The sequence below is a fragment of the Acromyrmex echinatior genome, chromosome 10 (genome assembly GCF_024713525.1).
Source record: "Acromyrmex echinatior isolate Ae372 chromosome 10, ASM2471352v2, whole genome shotgun sequence".
Taxonomy (NCBI): Eukaryota; Metazoa; Arthropoda; class Insecta; order Hymenoptera; family Formicidae; genus Acromyrmex; species Acromyrmex echinatior.
This window is the reverse complement of record NC_141861.1, coordinates 13,429,397-13,441,555: the sequence shown is the minus strand read 5'-3', so window position 1 is coordinate 13,441,555 and position 12,159 is coordinate 13,429,397. Positions and strand designations below refer to the sequence as shown.

General features: G+C 33.7%; 1 protein-coding gene across 24 annotated transcripts in view; it reads right to left on the bottom strand.

Moving 5' to 3' along the window:
• LOC105151380 (uncharacterized) overlaps positions 1-12,159 on the bottom strand; it is a 159,356-nt gene that overhangs the window by 50,261 nt on the left and 96,936 nt on the right. The gene's annotated exons all lie outside the window — the stretch shown is intronic.

Here is a 12,159-nt window from a genome sequence, read left to right as displayed (position 1 = left end):
GAATTCTCCAGGTTTATTCCACTAAAAAAAAATATAAATAGATGACCAGATATATGACGCGGTAAACTATTAGATGCGCAAGTAAGTTCTCGTTGTTATTTTGATGAAAATGCATCAAAATAACAGCGAGAACTTAGTTGTGCACCTAATAAAATTCTATATTACATTCTGTGGCATAAAAATGTGATCAGTAGCCCTTTGAAACTGAATGTATCATAAAAATAATAAAGTAATATTTTAAAAATACATTACATTCAGTAAAATGCATTAAGTTATTATGATGTTCAATCACCATTATTAAGAAAATACAATATTATGTAGAAAGGAAAATATTTTATTTTATTTTATTTTATTTTCAATTTTTTGACAATTTGCTGAAAGGTATGGTCGCAGCATACTGTTCCTTATACTGTGACGTTCTTGAGATGCACGTCCGCGCGTGAGCGATTCGGCCGTCAAGCGTCAAACGGTTATGAAGGAAAAGTAGGCAGCATTTCAAAAATCGACCCGAAATGCGCAATTAATTTCGAGCACATTGAAGTACACGTATATAATTTCTGTAATTTTATAAAAAGTATATTTGGAGTAATATAATATAATAATAAGTTTATTAATAACGTTATTTATTAAAAGAAAATTCTGAAAAAAAGAAAAAGCAGGATCGAACATAAGACCTTCAATATTCTGATCTTGCACCTAACGCTCGAGACCACGTTGAGTTCTTGCGGATCACCTCGACGAACACGGTACATATAGCGCACGGAAAGTCTTAAACTATTGTATATCTCATCAATGTTTATGTTTTGAAATCATTTTTGCATTTGTATTTTTGCTACGTTAATGAGAAAGATATATGATTAATATAATTTAATAAAAAGAAAATGAAAGAATTTTAATTCATAAACACGGTTGTCAGCTCTCCGTTTTTTTTTGCCAGACTTCGGTTGCTTGGACTAATATTTAATACTCCAGCAGACGACAAAAATTGAAGATTTTCACATCTGCTGGGTTATTGAATATTAGTCCAAGAAACCGAAATCTGTCAAAAAAAAAACGGAGAACTGGCAATCGTGTTCGTGATTTAAAATTCTTTCAATTTCTGTTATTTCGATAGAGCGAGACAAAGAAAAAACAAAAACGGATAGAAGCTCCGATTATAATCGGTGAGTCTCCGCGCGGACACGCCGAACTGGGCTCGTCTAGCAAAACAATGAGTCTGTCTCTGTCCTTCTCTCTGTGGTCGCTTGTTTCTAGTGACCGAAGATATTTTCTCGACAATCTTGGCCGCTTGACGTGTATCATAAGGAGGAAAGAGACATTCTAGACAATACATAATTTTTATTATTATAAATTATATTAATCCTTTGCCCTACGATTTAAGTTACGATGACGCGTGCCATAATTAACAGCCTGGAACATATTGTTTATATTTGGCCCGATAGACGTATCACGGCTCTCATCAATGATACTTATGTTTGGCCCGATTTCTAATGATTGAACATTAATAAGTATATACATTTTATTAAATATTACGTACTTTTAAAATATTTACTTTATTATTTTTATACATTACATTGATACATTCGGTTTTCTTTCAAAGAGCTACTGACTACGCTTATATGCCACAAAATGTAATATCTTTTAATATAGAATACTGATAATATCAATTTAAGACTAATAAGAGTCGATACAGAACGAGATACGTAATTTTAAACTGAAATGACTCAATTTCAATAACTTCGTGATGTCTTCTTTATTCAACATGTGAATAAAGAAGGCATGTTGAATAAAGAAGACATCACAAGACTAAGGAAAGTAAAGGATTGATAATTTGCTAAAAGATACGGAGCATATTTCTTAGTGCAAACGCTCCTGAGATACACATCCGCGCGCGATCCGGTGCAGCTCAGTCGTCGAGCATTGAGCGGCGGCGGCGGGGGGAAAGAAGGCGATGCTTCGAAGTCGACCCAAAATTTAACATGTATTCCAATAACTATAGGAAGAATACCGAATCACTTTAATAGATAAATAAAAAATTATTTGTATATTGCATATAAAGGCACATATAAAGGCTTTTTGATTTGTTAATTATAAAATTATATTGACATCATCCTTATAATTATATTAATCATCGCACTTTTGCGATTTGATTGATTATCAGAATTTTCATTCGGATGATAGTTATAAAAAAAACATTTCACAGAAAGTACTGATTGACGTAACATTATTACAGAAACATGATTTTTTTTTTGATTTTTTCTAAAGGTAAATTAAAATGTTTAGAAATACACATATAATTTCAATAATTAAATAAAAATATATTTAGCCTGTAATATATGTTTGTTAACAATGTCACTTATTAAAAAAAAAAAAATTATGAAAAAAGAAAAAAGGAATTCATGAGATCTCTAACATTCAGATCTCGCATCTTACGCGTGAGATCACGCCGAGGTCTTGCAAATCATTTCTATGAACGTGATATATAACGCTCATGGAATATTATAAAAATATCAATATCCCGTAAATTATCGTGTTTTGAAATTATTTTTGCTATTATACATAAGGATACATAAGGATTTGCTATTATATTAGGTGTTGGAATTAATTCGTAGCGTTTTACAAGTGATGGGAAGTACTTTCATTAATGTATTTTTTAATGCTCATGTGAAATAAATAACATTCTTTCATTAAAAACGCTACGAATTAATTCCAACACCTAATACATATTGGAGGGATATAGGATTAGCATAATTTATTAAAATTTATATGTTATTTATAATGTTCCTTCTCCTCTTAATTATACACATTGAGCGGCCGAAATTTTCCAGAAAGCATTTTCGGTCGCTAGAAACAAGCGACCGTAGATAGATGGGGGGGAGGAGAGGAGAGGAGAGGAGAGGAGAGAAGAGGAGGGAAGGGTGGGAGGGAGGGGGGAGGGGGGAGAGAGAGCGAGAGACTCTGAAGGATAGACTGGCTGTTTCGTTCGATGAGCCCAGCTCGGCATGCGGAGTCTCACCAATTACAATCGGAGTTTCTATCCTTTTTTGTTTTTTCTCTGTCTCACTCTGTCGTACTTCTGTTTCAATAATTCGTTCTGCAATTCAAGAATGTGATTTCTATCGATTCTGGCATCATCATCGCAGCAAGGACGCACGATTCCTTCTCTAAATAACGATCCTGATATATATTTCTATATATACAAAAATATATTATTATGGCGTTTCCGGCTGATAATATATTGCTGGTTTATTTACAATGGTTCAATCCATTTCTATAGTTGAATAGCGATACTATTTCGTTTGCACGCGACCGATAGGAGGAATGGCGCTTCTTACTAAGACTCGACATCCGAGTCAAAAATGTGCTGTATACAATAATTTCAGACCTTGCATAAGTAGCTGGCGATTTACAGAAAACCTCAAAGAACAATATGCTTGCAAAAACGAGTTACGAGCTTTAGTATAAGAGCAAAGAGTATTCGAAAATTTCATTTATATGCTACGTCTACTACGAGATTGCCCCTTGTCGTTCCGACATCCGAGCAGAAAGGAAGCTCAACCGAAACACACACCGCGTTCCGAACCTTGATATATGCATGTGTAAATAATTCACTAAATAAAGTTTAGACATGTGTTGTATATATTTACACGCACACACACACGCGCGCGCGCGCGCACACGCATACATACGCACACGCGTGTGTATTTGTGCTATTATATATAATATATATATATATATATATACATATATATATATACATACATATACATATATATATGTATATATATATATATATATGTATTATTTTATATATATGCATCAATAATTTACTAATTAAAATGTATGTAAAAGACAGAACAGTGTAATTAAAATAATTATCTTCATTTGTATGTAAATAATATGGTATGTTTCTTGTTTAGGAAGAAATTATTTCAACAAAATTGAAATAACTAATATCATATTTATTTTATTATTTTTTCTCTCAAAAGAAAAAACTTTGACCAGGGCACGTTTATTGATATGGGCCTGAGTAGGTCGATAATTCAGATCATTTCTATGGTTCAGCGACGCATTTTTCATGACAGCGCCGCTGTCGGAATATCGCGGAACTAAAATACTGCTTAGTTTCATGGCTTCACGTCAATTTCACTCGTAATATACAAACGAAATTTTCGGATGCACCTTTCTCTTATACTAAAACTCCTATCGCGTTTCTAAAAGCATGGGATTGTTCGTTTAGGTTTTCCGCAATTCGCCAGCTACTTTTCATGAACGTGCAAGATCTGGAACTCTTATATGCAACACATATTGTGATGTGTTGACTACAGAAGCCGATAACAAAACTGTAAGTCTTTAATTTTCTTTCGTTTTTCGTATTCAAATATAGCTGGCGAATTGCGTTGTTGTCGATACTGTAATTGTGGAGAAGAATTTTTCAATCCATAAACACAGTTACGAGAAAGGTGTTTTTGATATTTAATGATAAAGCAGGACACTCCAGCATCCCCTTAAAGCATGTCTAGCACCCAATATTGTCATGATTCGTGATTCTCGTTTGATCGTGTGAGGTAAACATTTTAATCGGAGAGCTTCCACCTTCCCTCCGCCTTAATTGATTTGCCATTAAAGTCATTAGATTTCTAAAATTTACAAACTCGCATCCATTTTGACACGAAACGTAGCCATTTCAAATTTATGCATTATATACGTACATTTATGTGTATATACGTACTTTATTTTGGATAATAAAACTGTATAGTACGTAAATAAATGTTTTTTAATTGTAATTAGCTTTATGAAAAAAAAAAGCTTAATTTATGTATTACTTAGTTTAATACAGATTTTATTATAGAAGTTTAGTGCATAAAAGTGGATGAAGAGATAAGTAAATACAGTTTAAAAGATGAACTACCAATCACCATGCTTAAAATCGTCCACCATGCACTTCAATCATTTTCAGCACGCGACATTTCTGAAATCAGTTGTGGTACTTTAAATATCTAGTGACTTTATCCGCCGTTTCTCAAGTGTACCCCTATGTGCATTCCGATGAAGCTGGGAAAAGCCGTGATAATTCTTAGCTTTTTACTTTTTTTAAAAAAGTAAGTTGTACTGATGACGCATATTACATTAACAAATATCAGCGTATAATTTCGTCATCCAATCTCATTTAATTAAATATTAAGTTATAAACCAAATAGAGATCGATGACGAATAAACCGCTTTTTCATTATTATTTCTCAGCTTATTTAACAAATACCAGCATATAATTTTGTTTCCATCTGTTCTCCTTTTGTTAAATATTAAGTTACATACAAATGGAGATCAAGGTCAAATAAATCACTTTGTCATTACCATTTCCTAGCTTAGTTAATAAATATCAACGGATAATTTTGTTTCCATCCGATTTCCTTCTGTTAAATAATAAATTATAAATAAATAAAAATTGATGACGAATAAATCCCTTTTTCATTATCATTTCCTAGGTTAGTTATAATTCATACACGTGTACACATGAGATTATTTATAAGGATAAAATTTCTTTATTTATAAAATTGGTCAGCATAAAATTTGTAAAATGTGATCGTTTTTAAGTCACATTGCATCTACATAAAAAGAATCGTGTATTAACCCTTTGAAGCATACATTTTTTCTTATCTTAGCTTAGATTAACTTGAAAATTGGTACTCAAAGGTTTTCGAGGTTGCTGATTACGAATCTGAGGTCAAAATTCAGAAATTTAAAATGATCCAATATGGCGAATCTCAATTTGAAAAACTATGTAAATCTTATGAAAATGTATATTTGGGGATTCTCGGAATCGCTGATTACGAATCCGTGATCAGATTCCTGAAATTCAACATGGCTGATCCAATATGGCGGATTCAAATTCGAAAAATGATGCTAATCTTATGAAAATGTATTTCTGGGAGGGGAAGGAGGGATTTCTCGGGGTCGTCGAATTAAAGTCCACCATAAATCCATCATATTATATCCGCCATCTTGGAAATCTGGTCACGGATTCGTGATCAGCGACCCCGAGAACTCCTACAAATATATTTTCATGAGATTTGCATTGTTTTTCGAATTTGAGTCCGCCATATTAGATCCGTTATTTTGAATTTTTTATTTTAGATTCATAATCAGCGACCCAAAAAACCTCTCGGACTTCATTTTCGACTAATTAGCTATTGTTTATTAGTCACAATCATATTTATTGTTAAAAAGAGATGAATTTTTCCAGTTTATTTATTTATAAAATACATTTCGTCAACAATAGGAACGTCTCCACGATTTTTTTATAACAATTGATGTTCTACAAAACTGATAATGTTCTTTTCATTGTAGTAATATGTTTGAAACTGTGTGGAAAACATAAAAAACTGAGATTAAAAAGATGTAATATATATGTTATACACTGCCGCAAAAGATTAATTAAGCAGAAGGAAATCTTTCTCTTCTCGAATTATTTACGAATAAAGCAACGCGTGTAAAACCGGGCGTGACTTGAGACAGGAGTGAGGGGAGTATGTTCATAGCGATAAAATCGCCGCTAACTCATGTCTACTGTTGCCAACTCGTCGCCAGTTTTTCTACTCAATGATTGAACAAACGCCGACAGATTGATTGTCTGTCTTTGTTTATCTAACGGATCGAAAATCGTGAAAATATAGAATAGAACCAAAAAATAGTGGATATTACCGATCATGGACATTGGCTACGTAGTTCAATGTCAACATTTTATATAGCTAGACATAGAAGTGTTTCAAAATTAGGTAACAGCTAAATTTCGGAAATGACCGCTCTCAGGCTTCTCTTCATAGACATATAATAATATCTCTGCGCATTCGAGAAGTGACGGTAGCTCTCATTTAAAAAAGACGCACTCACTTATCGATGTTCTGTCTAATCTTAACGCCGCATTAAGGTTAGACAGAGATACTAATACATTTCTCTGTTATCGATTTTGTTAAAACTACATACTACTTTGTATACAAAAGTCAAATCGTCTGTCGCGACTCTCATTAGAAGATCTCTAACTTGGCGCAAGTATTCTCTCGTTCCGCGCATGCGTGTAAAATATATCTATAAGGAAGGAATCGAAAGCACGAAAAAGCTTGGCGGGCTAACAAAAATTTTGGATGACGCAACACCCAAGAAATCCCTTCGTCCCGGTTCGCGCTCGTTGTGAGACTCACAGACTCTCACAGATCATATACGAGACTCTCTTCGCCAAATTGACTGTAAGCTGTTATATTTCAGCTTCTCGTTTCCTTTTTCGATCCCCCTTCTCAAAGAAATACATGTTATACGCATGCACGAAACGACAGAGAACACACTTGGGCTAAGTTAGAGACCATCTAATCAGAATCACTCGGCTGAAATCGTCTCGTGTCGCGACTCTGATTAAAGAATCTTTAGGTCAAATGAGTCCATCCTTTTCTAAATAAGGACTACCCCCAATCCTCAAATTTCTGACAATGCTTCTCTCTGCTATTTATCCCCTGATCGCGTTACTGGATCTTACCCAAGAATCTGATCGTGTTCAGCGGATTGCGGATTGCTGGCTCGCGTCAGAATCTCGGTCGGAAAAAGCGCTCTATTTTTTTTGTCACTCTTTTATACTCGATAATCGTGAAATGCTTCGTTTTTTTCCGGTTGTCTTCGTGATTTTTCACCGATCGGTTTTTCCCGCTCCGCTAGGTCACTATGACTGCAAACACAGACGCCTGGGGCTCCTTGAACACATACGAATAATTTTCGCATACAAAAATGATAGTTTCTCGACTGTGATTGGTCAATTGTGTACATAATCGTTCTTTTTATGCGATATTTATTCAAGAAAAGGGCCCTGTGCTCTGTTAATTCCGGGTTTTTTCATTCGGTTATATTCGAACTGCGTAATCGCACAAAATTTGCTTTTAAAAAAAAATATTACGCGTACCGCGTCCTCATCGCTGTGCATGCATAGGCTGCTTCGTCGGGAATAATGTGATGTTGTAGAGAAGCGCATTATATCAAAGTTAAAAAACAACTCAGCAGAATTTGCAGAATGGTATCAAAACCATATCAAAGAACACAAATATGAGGCAAATCACGAAGGTTTCACCGTGAAGATGAAAGATGATGCTATGACGGGTATGTTCAAGAGATTCGAAATTTTGTACGCAATGAAATACATACAGAGTCCATTATAAAAGTAATGCGCATTTTCTGGGAAAAATAGATTTATTGATCGTAACGGTACAAATGCTCAAAATTCTTCAAAATACTCTCCCCCTGAATCAATACACTTGCGGAGACGTGTCTGCCACGTCTGGAAGGCACGCTGAAACTCCTCGACGGGAATGTCTCTTAGGAACGTTGTAACATGCTTTTAGATGTTTTCCACGGACTCCCAATGCTTTCCTTTCAGCTCTCTCTTCAGACAGGGAAACAAAAAAAAGTCGTACGGAGCCAAGTCGGGACTGTAAGGGGGCTGGGGGACCACCGGAGTGTTGCTCCGGGTCAGGTAGTTGGCAATGATGAAGGCCGTGTGTGGCTGGGGGCATTGTCATGGTGGAGCTTGATCGCGTCTTTGATGTCAGCCCTCACGCGCGCGACCTGGCGTTTCAATCTCTTGAGCACTTCCAGGTAGAAGGCTGAGTTGACAGTTTCTCCCTGCGGTACAAACTCAAAATGGACGATTCCTCGGACGTCAAAAAAGACAATGAGCATCGTTTTGATGTGAGACTTGCTCATTCGCGCTTTCTTAGGGCGGGGGGATGATTTTGAGTGCTCGCTGCTCTGCCTTTTCGATTCTGGGTCATACTCGAACATCCAAGATTCGTCTCCGGTTACGACAGAGTTAAGAAAGTCCGGCTCATTTTGAATCAAATCCAACAATTCTTGACAGCGCGAAACTCGAAGTTCTTTCTGGTCTTCCGTCAACACTTTCGGCACAAGCTTCGCGCAGACCTTGCGCATTTGCAGATTCTCCGTCACTATCCCATGTACCGCAAATGTGGACATGTTTAGGGTGTCAGCGATGTACTGGATGCTCAATCGACGGTCGGAACGCAAAACTTCGCACACACGATTCACGTTTTCGTCGGTTCTGGCCGTTGTTGGGCGTCCAGAATGGGATTCGTCGGTGACCTACTCTCGGCCCTCCTTGAACGCCTTGTGCCACCTCCCGGACTGTGATCTTGAAATGCAGTCGTCCTTGAAGGCCTCTTGAAGCATCTGGAATGTTTCAGTTGCATTCTTTCCAAGTCGCACGCAAAACTTGATGGCGTATCGCTGTTCAAGCGAACGCTCCATCTCGCCGTGTTACAAAGTCGAAAAACACACTTCACGCGAAGGCACGTCTTTCCACTCAGACTGCTCGGAGCAAACTGGCGACCGGCTGCCTTGGAAGGGCAGATCCCCCACCACATTTCCCGACCCATTTTACTCCGCTGCGATGGATATTCGCGTCACAATAAAATCATGCGCATTACTTTCATAATGGACCCTGTACATTATATCGGAAATACATACATTATATCGAAGATGGCGACTCAAAAACGTATAAGCAAATTGTCGAATCTAATTTTGAAAAAAATTAAAACTCCTTATGATGAGACTGAAATGAATGATCCATACTTTAAGAATAATTTTGATTTTTTTATTACTGATCAACTGTTTTACAAAAATCGTGTCAATCAGTTCGTCTCGCTTTTTTTAAGGCCTACTAGCGTCAGCTTTAAAAGGCACAAAAATGGAAATAATAATTTTTTTTACATATACATTAAAATATGTATTTTTGTATAAATTAAATCAAATTTCATTTATATGTATTGTTTTCTTTTGAAAAATTCATAAAGTTAATTTTCCTGTCTCTATAGTGCCCCTCTCCCTCTTAAAAAGATCTTTTTTTCTACTGATATATATTTTATTTATCATTAAAAAATATTTAAACTTGAGAGAAATCAGTGCCGTACCAGTCTAGTTCTTCTTAAGGGGATGCTGGAGCGAAGGCCGAACTTGATCAAGATCGATATTACAGGTTTTCATTTCCAATGTATAATCTGCTTACGCCCTCTGAAGTTAATATGATCATGCAGGAAATTCGATCGATTAATTATCGATATTTTTATTCCGTTTCCTACATTACCATCTTAATAGGGACGTGTATTAGGATCGGTCCCACAATGTAAGATTTATTTTGGAAAATTTTCCAATTTTAGAATTGAAAAAAAAATAAACATAATTGAAGTTAATCTTATATTTGTAGAATCGAACCTTAGAAATTTAGTTGCATTATATACATATTTAGTTGTATTATATACACATGCAATGTAGGCCGTGTTCTAATATGTATCATCAGTACTAAAAGTCTGTAATATATATAAAATACAGATTTTTAATTAATAGATATATCGATACGAAACCGTAATAGCACTTTTTTCTTACATCCAATGCCATTTTAGGTTACGATAATATATTATCATAAATGAATATCATAATATATATATATATATATATATATATATATATATATATAGATGTTCATGCAGATATTCTCTATGTCCATTTTTGCAATATTAAAATTTTATATTATAATATGTATAATGATATATAAAATGTAATTCTAATGTTGTATATAAAAAGACATTCATGAATACGAATTACAATTACATTTTATGTGTATTATAATATATGTGTATATACACAATAACACAAAAAATATTATTGACATATTAGTGAAGACATAAACATGTTAGTGAATTAATGATATATGCAATATTAAAATTATATTTTGTACATTATTGTGTATATGTACATTATAATACATATAAAATATAATTATAATTTATATTCACTAATAATGTTTTGTTATATGTTACAACAATGTTAGAATTATCATAGTATAATGTACATACAATTTTCTATATTAGATATATAGTCGACATATTAATAATGTATAAGTACTATAAGTATCTATCTCTTTTTATTAGACAGAGTAAAAAGAGTTACATTATGTATGTGCAATGTCGTATTCATTTATATATACATATATATATATATATATATATGAAACACGTGTCCATATATTGACAGTAATGTATGTTACATCTTGACTAAACTCTAAATGATAGGAAAAATCATAGGAAAAAGTGATACTACAACTGTATTTCGATATTCACTGCGAGTACTGAAAATACGTAACTATAGATTTTCAGTATTGACAGTGTACTTGTACATTGACACATGAGCCTATATAATAGCATTTTTCCTGTCGTACAATGTCATTTTAGGTCAGGATGTGATATGTATTAGCTATATATAGATATATTACACATATAATATACATAGCTATACCATTTTTTGCTATGTTTAATAAAAATATGTAGAAGTTAATCATGTTAAAATATTAGTGATGTACTTAAATATAATACACACATAGGCAATATTGTACAATATTGCATATATGTACTATAATGTATGAATATACATACGTTGCAGATAGAAATTATCAATGCTAAGCTGTTTATGCATTCTCTGTGTTTAAATGTGCAATATTAAAATTGTATACATATATAAAATATATATATATATAATGCATGTATATATATATATATATATATATATATATATATACACACACATAAAATGAGGATTTATCAGAGGATTCGTAATTTGATTATTTTTTTTAAGATGTTACGTCTGATCATCTGCGTTTGATTATCGTTAGCTTAGATTTATGTTCGTTGTATATTCTGATATTGAAATATAAAAGTATATATCACTAATATTTGATCATAAAAAAATATATCTCTTTTTATTAAACGTAGAAAAAAGAAGACATCAGTACACCTTTTTGTTATACGTAACAAAAAGAGATGAAGTAGCTACACACATATGTGAATATGAATTAGAAATATATTTTATAATGTGTGTACACATCATAATGCACATAAAATATAATTCTAATATTCACTAATAGACTGTGTCTATATTATATCTGCATGAAAAGCTAAGTATGAGTAACTTCTATCTCTTTTTATTATGGGCCTTCTACAATAATACATTAGTTACAAATCAGAAGTCAGAAGCTAAAAATTGATCAATCACAGCCAATTTTTAGCGTTTGACTTCTTATTTATGGCTGATTTATGGCTTATAATTGTAAAA